Below are 7,353 nucleotides of genomic sequence, written 5' to 3'. Positions count from 1 at the left end.
GGGAGGGAGAGAGGAAGGGAGGGAGAGAGAGAGAGAGAGAGAGAGAGAGAGAGAGAGAGAGAGAGAGAGAGAGAGAAAGACGCGTCTTAAAGAGTCGGCGCGGTGGCATTCGCCAGTAAACGTTTCCAGGTGCTCCGAAGGTTAAGACAGGAGGCTAGCAAGTTGAGGCTAGCGAGTCCCTGTCTAAAATAAATAAATGAATGAATGAATGAATGAATGGGCTTGAGATGTAGTTCAGTGGTAGAGTGTCACTGGGTTCAATCCCAGTACCGGTGGGTGAGCATAGGAAATGTCTTCGTGAAGGGGTTCAAGACCCCATTTTAGCTCTGGATGGGCCAGTTGGTCCAAGATTCTGTCCACGGAATAAAGTAAGAGGTAACTCGCTGTCTTTCCTGATTCCCATCTCAAGGACTAAAGAGAGACTGCAGTGGCACACTGCTGTAGTCTCAGGGACTGTAAGGCTGAGGCAGGAGAATTGCAAGTTCAAGAACAACCTCAGTAAATTAGAGGACCTAGCCAACTTAGTGAGACCTTGTCTCAAAATTTTAAAAAAAGATGGTGGAGCCACTGGGAATGTTGCTTAATGGTAGACTGCTTGCCTGGTATACATGAGGCCCTGGGTTCGATTCCCAGCACCAAAAACAGAGTGTAGCTCTGTGATAGAACACACATTGCTTAGCATGGGTGAGATGGGGGTTTCAATTTTCAGCAACAAACAAAAAAGAAAAAGTTAAACCCATTAGCCGGCCTTCACCACTACCATAGCCCAGCCTCTGGCTCCACCCAGACCTGTTAGTAAAAGATAATATACAGCCTCAGAATACCAGAGGTGAAGTCCAGTCCTAGGACCAACCTTCTTCAGTGTCCCTGCATTTAGGGCCAGACGCAGTACTTCTCCAGTCTTTGTCTCTTTTTCACTCCCTCCAATGGCCCTTTGCAATATGTGGTGGGTTATCCCTCCACGCTTGCTAAGTGGATGTCTAAAATCAGAAATGGATTACATTCTGGAAATCTCAGAGGTGGATTAAATTTGAAAATCCATCCTGAAAACAGGGAACTGGTCATGTGGATCCAGGAAACTCAGATGACCCTCCAGCCCCCTGGATAAAGGTTTGGGTGTGGGTATATGGAGAAAGACCATAGAAAGCCACTTCCTCATTTACTGGGGAAGGAGAAGAAAGCAACCCCAGATGGCAGTAACTGGAATTGCCGGCTTCTGTCAACCCAAAGAGGCTTTCTAAACAATATTCCTTCTCTTGAGCCAGAAAATCCTCCTGATTGAATTCAGGAAAAGAGGTCTTTTCCCATTACAAATACAGCATTACACTCTCGCCTGTCCACCTATAGTTGGGAATCACTTAGCTATTTACATTTGGTTGGAAGGGGAAAATCTTGAATCCCTCCAAAATAATTACTTCTCAATCAGGCAACTATTAACCCCACAGCAATCCACTGCAAACCTCCTGTCCATTCAGGATCCCCAGGAAGGGCTAGATTCCAGATTCTAGTCCACCTGGGGAAGTGGAACCCTACTCATTATCTTATTCAGGTTGCCTTCCCCGCTTAGTGCACAAGTATCTCTTATTATAATAAAGGCCCCGCAAAACACCAACCTCTTCTATCTGTTCAAACCTTAAAATTGATCAATTGTTTGATTCTCATAAAAGCCTGGTGAGGTTACAGAGTGGGCAGAAACATTTCTTGATGCAGAATAGGATGTTCCTGTTTGTCACAGACAAGATGCCAGTTTCTGTGGTATTGAGATAGATCAGGGCCCTGACCTCCTTGGGGTGGAGGTAAGAGAGAGGGGTCTCATCTGGATGCAAAAGAAACCTCTGATGTTTTAGTTAAATGTTCTAACAGAGGTGTCCACAGGTGCAGTTCTAAGCAGTGGGGGTGCTACTGATGAGAAATGCAATAGTTGGGGAGGGAAGCAAGTTTGAGGGTTCTACGATATAACCCAGGGTATTAGGGGTTTCCCACCCCAGGGAAGAGTTTATCCTCCCCCTCTATTAGCTCTGTCTTCTTCTCTTCCCCAACCTCAGAGGTCATAGGGTGCAGGCAGTGTCTCTGATTCCCCTGAAATTAAGATTTTTTCCTCTGGTGAGTGTTCAGCCCAGAGCTTTGGGAATCCAGGCACAGAGAGAAATAAAATTCAAGGGGGATCGTGAATTTCTATCAAAGCTGGCCTTGCGTGGAGTGATGTTGCACTTCCAGCGAGGACCAGAAGGGGCCACCAATGGCTACCCTAGTTTGTCTACACCCACCTCAGGGTTTCCTTGCACCTACCCCTACAACTTGCTGAAGTCTTGTTCTGGAAACCTTTTCTATTGGTTATACAACTCAGTTTAAAAAAAAAAAAATGGAAGGAAGGTGTTGGGGCTGTAGCTCAGTGGCAGAGCGCATAAAAGTAAATAAATTAATTAATTAAGGCATGCTGTCCATGTACAACTACAGAAAAACTTACAAGAATTTTTTTGAGGGGCTGGGGATGTGGCTGAAGCGGTAGTGCACAGGCCTGGCATGCGTGCGGCCCGGGTTCGATCCTCAGCACCACATACAAACAAAGATGCTGTGTCCGCCGAAAATTGAAAAATAAAAAATATTTAAAATATTCTCTCTCTCTCTCTCTCTCTCTCTCTCTCTCTCTCTCTCTCTCTCTCTCTCTTTAAAAAAAAAAAAGAATTTTTTTGAATCCCTCAGTGCCAAGATAGATAAGATACTATATACACACTATATAAATATAAATATTTGCTTAAAATCATTGTATCCAAGCTATTGAACTATTATGTATGTAGAAACTATTCCCAGACACACAAAAACTTTAAAAGATTACTTTTATACTGTAAGTAGAAATTGCAATATTTTCTTCCCATACCCTGAAGAATTATCTTGCACATTCCCAGGTGCACCCCACTTCGGAAATGACTGTCATAAAGGAAACACTGTGTCCCCCTCCCCAATCCCAGTCTCCACACAGCATCCATGTAGGTAGCTTTGCCTCCTCTCAAGGAGAACCAACCGGAGGCCTCCGTGGAAGACCAAGTATGCAAGACAGAGCCTAAAGCCTCCTCCATCACCACCCACATCTGGTACCCTGAACTCACATCAGATTGCCTATCAGAGGGCAGAGACCCCAAACTTCACTCTACAGCAGCCTCCTGTCCTCCTTGCCCTGCCCTACCCCTGGCCCAGGACTTGCTGCACTTCACCCTGCCTCCTAGGTTTACCCTCCCTGCCACCCTTTCAGGGCAGGTAGTTGAAATCCTATGTTGAAATCCAGGCTCAAACTGTGTGTATCTTAGACTAGTTACCTAACTTGGCTGAGTCTCAGTTTCCTCATCTGCACAATGAGGATAACAGCTTCCACCTTGGGGAAAGACAGATGCAGTGTACCCGCCAGATGCAGCACCAGACACACAGAAGTTGCTCCATAAATGCAGTTCCTTTCTGGGAGTAAGTCTGGGCAGCCTTGAGCTAGGTGCCAGCTGGGTAGTAGGCGGATAGTCCCTGTCTCTGATCATCTGATGTGCTCTGACTGATCTCAAGTCCTCTTGGGGAAGGGGAAGTCCACCCCAGGGCTTGTGGAGCCCCAGGTATCTGATACAGATAGCATGTCCTTTTCCTGCTGCCCACATACCCTTTACTGGCACTTCGCCCAGCCCCGTCTATGGCACCAGCTTCTCTTATCCTCTTCTCCCTCCAGTGCTTCCACAGAGGTATGTAGGGCTTTGATGTGGGCACTCTGGGGGATGGGAGGAAATAGCTACTCAACCACCAAAGTGGGGAAGAGCTTATAAGTGTCAGCACAGACCCTGGCACTACAGGGGAGTCCTGTTACCCACCCCAATAACCCAATGTTCACTGCTAGCAACCCCCCAACAAATGCATCTTTGCCTTGGAGTGCCCTGTAGACCCTGAACAGGCAGGGGTGCAGGGTGAGGAGGCGAAGGGAGCCTCTGGACAGCAGGAGCAGGGAGGGGACTGAAGCAGCAAAGCAACCTAGGTTAGACACCTCCGGACCCGACCGTGCGAGGTACTGGAGTTGCTATTTGGAGACAAAAAAAAGATAAAGGCATGTTACCACTTGAACTGGTGACTAGAGAAAGACTTCACACACACACACACACACACACACACACACACACACACACACCCCAAGTGCTGCTTTTCTCCCTGATTGCCCTGGCAGCACTTGCAGAGTAGGTCATTGCTAAGACTAAGGGAGAAGGCCAGGGGCCAAGGAGGTCCTGGGTGACCTTGGGTTCGCCACTTGCACCTGACCTGGGCTCTTCCTGCTGTCATGTGGGCAGGATGATATCTACCTCAAAGGCTCTGGGAAGACTGCATGGGATGGTCACCTGAAAGAGTTTTGTGAGCCATGAGTCATGCCCTAGCTGTACCCCTTCTCAGGAAAGCAGGGAGGCCCCAGTCCCAGAGCGGGTTCTCTGTCCCTGCTCTGCCTCAACTACATGACATCTCTTTGCCCCAGCTCTGCTTGGCACCAACTGCTTCGTGCTAACCTCCCCCTACCAAGCTCTTCTGCCGCTCCCTACATTGGGGGTTAACCACTTGGACCAAACCTGCACAACACTCCTCTCCAGTGGGCCTGAGGGCAGAATGGGGGCCTCCTATGCCACCTGCCATGCTACAGGGACTCTGAGGCCCCCGGCACCTTCTCTTCCAGCTGTCTGCCCTGAAGTGCTGGTGTGGGGAACAAGCGGGGTCTGGGAGGAAATGAGCCAGAGCATTTGGGGAGGAGGCAGGACAGAGGAGTGTTGGCCATCACCTGAAGGAGACCAGCAATGTGCAGGAGCTGGGCAGCAGGACTCAGCCAAAGAAACCAGAGTACAGAGACGTCAAGTCATTTGTCCAAAGGCACCATGCAGGTAGGTAGAGCTGGGGTTTGACCCCAGGTGGCCTGCCTCGGGCTCCACTGTAGATGCTGGGCCTCAGCATCTTTACAGGTTTTGTTCTTTGCTTCATTTTTTTTGGGGGGGGAGGGTACCAGGGATTGAACTCAGGGGCACTCAATGACTGAGCGCCATCCCCAGCCCTATTTTGTATTTTATTTAGGGACAAGGTCTCACTGAGTTGCTTAGTGCCTGGCCTTTGCTGAAGCTGGCTTTGAACTCTCAATCCTCCTGCATCCCCCTCCCAAGCCACTTAGATTACAGGCATGCACAACCACTCCCGGCCTCTTAGCTTCACATTATAGATGAAGAAGCTGAGAGTCAGAAGCATTAAGTGATTTACCCAGAATCACATAGTAAGCAAGTGGTGGAAAAGGGCTTAGGAAGTTGAGTAAGTCTTCCATCAGTTATTCTTCAATGTACAAAAATATAATAACTCACAGAAACAGCTGAACTTAAATAATATTTGAATTTGACTTAATTTAAGACTATATAAGTGTTTAAGTAAATGAATCCCTAGAAACAATTTCTTCCTAGTGCTTACTTGGTATCCATCACAACTTAATCAAACTTGAATTTATCTAGACTTGATTGAAATTCTTTTACTAATTTGCCCTGGATCCTTTATTAACTTGGCATCAGATGCTGGACTCAAAGACAACTTAGCAGCTCTTAGCAGAGATGCCCAAAGGCAAGATCTTTCTGGCTTTTGGAGAGCATTTACCTCCTCCAGCACAGAAATTGGTCATTTGGGCTTGGTTTTCTCATCTGCCATATGGATATAAGGACTAGTTCCCTAAATTCTCCTTCATCTCCATCAACCTGTGTATCTGAAGCAACAACTTTCCACTCTGCTCATAAAAAAATTAAAAATCTTCTTTCCAACAGGGATTTCCCGCAGTGGCCTCTTGGGAGACATTTCTTGAAATATTAACAATTCCATTCAATAAATACCTATCCCCACTAGACAGTGAGGTTCTAAGAGGAGAGCAACTAAATATTATTGAGCACTGTCACTCTAATACCCAAAGCAGTGCCTGCCATCAAGTAAGTGCTCAATTAATAATCATATGGTGGGCTGGGGATGTGGCTCAAGCGGTAGCGTGCTTGACTGGCATGCGTGCGGCCCGGGTTCGATCCTCAGCACCACATACAAACAAAGATGTTGTGTCCGCCGAAAACTAGAAAATAAATATTAAAATTCTCTCTCTCTCTCTCTCTCTCTCTCTCTCCCTTTAAAAAAAAATAATAATAATAATATGGTGCAGAATCTCTAGGGACAGGGCCATACAAGAGTGGTTTGTAAAGTCCCCTAGGCATTAGAGTTTAAGTGGGTGTCCCCTAAAGTTTCATGTATTAAAAAAGCTTAGTTCCCAGGTAGCACTATGAGGATATGGTAGAACCTTCAGACAGTAGGGACCAGTGATAGGTCCTTAGGGCATTGGAGGCAGGACCTCATAGGGCATCGTGGGACCCCATTCTCAGCTTCTCTCTCACTCTTTGCTTCCTGGCTCATGATATAAGTGGTTTGTTCCACCTTGAGTTCCAGCCATGCTGTGCTGTTCTTGCCAGATGCACAAAGCAATTGGGCCTGCACAATTTTGGCCTGGAACCTCTAGAACCATAAGCCAAAATAAACTTTTTTCATTAGAGTAATGGAAAACTGACTAATGTGCCAGGTGATGGCAGCGCATAGCAAGGTGAGGACTGCCAGGCCACTCACTGCAGAGGGGACCCACAGGCCTCTTTCCTGAGAAGGCAGCTGTGGATACGGAGGGCCTGCCCTTCAGAAGTGAGGGAAGTAAACCAGCCCCTCAGACCCGAGGGAAAAGAAAAGGGCCACCCTGCAGAGCAGCCTTCTGTTTGGTACTAAGATCACTGAAGCTCCGAGATGGATGATTGGCCCCAGCCATATGGAGCCAAGGGTCTCTGCTCCTCCTTGTTCCTGACCTGGCATCTGAAAGCAGGGGCAAGGCTGATGCCATTAACAGAAGTCAGTGGAGAGAGACTGTCCTGCCCTAACAAAGGGACATCAAAAACAGCTGATCAATTTCCACATAATGAAAGATGTTTATGTTCATACACACCAAAAGGGTTTTCATCAGGCATCTTTATTATCAATGTCAAACTCTCTCCTACTTCTCCGGGGTCTGGTGTGAGGTTGATATCCCTTTCTATGGAACCCCCATCTGGAAGGAGGAAGAGGGCTGGGAAAAGAGCCCCCTGTGTTAGTCCATGATATAATGCAATGCACCAGAAACAAGTTGCCCTCCCATTCCTGAGAAAGTCATATTGTGCAAAACTCCATGGCTTGAAGACAACTGGAACCTCTGTGTTTGCAAATTTCCTGGAGTCTGACACACCTGCCTTTTCCTTTGGCTGATTTTAAGCTTTATCCTTTAGCTGTAAGGAACCATCACCATTAGTACAAGAGTTTGCT

The sequence above is a fragment of the Callospermophilus lateralis genome, chromosome 11 (genome assembly GCF_048772815.1).
Source record: "Callospermophilus lateralis isolate mCalLat2 chromosome 11, mCalLat2.hap1, whole genome shotgun sequence".
NCBI lineage: Eukaryota > Metazoa > Chordata > Mammalia > Rodentia > Sciuridae > Callospermophilus > Callospermophilus lateralis.
Note: the sequence above shows the minus strand (reverse complement) of the source record.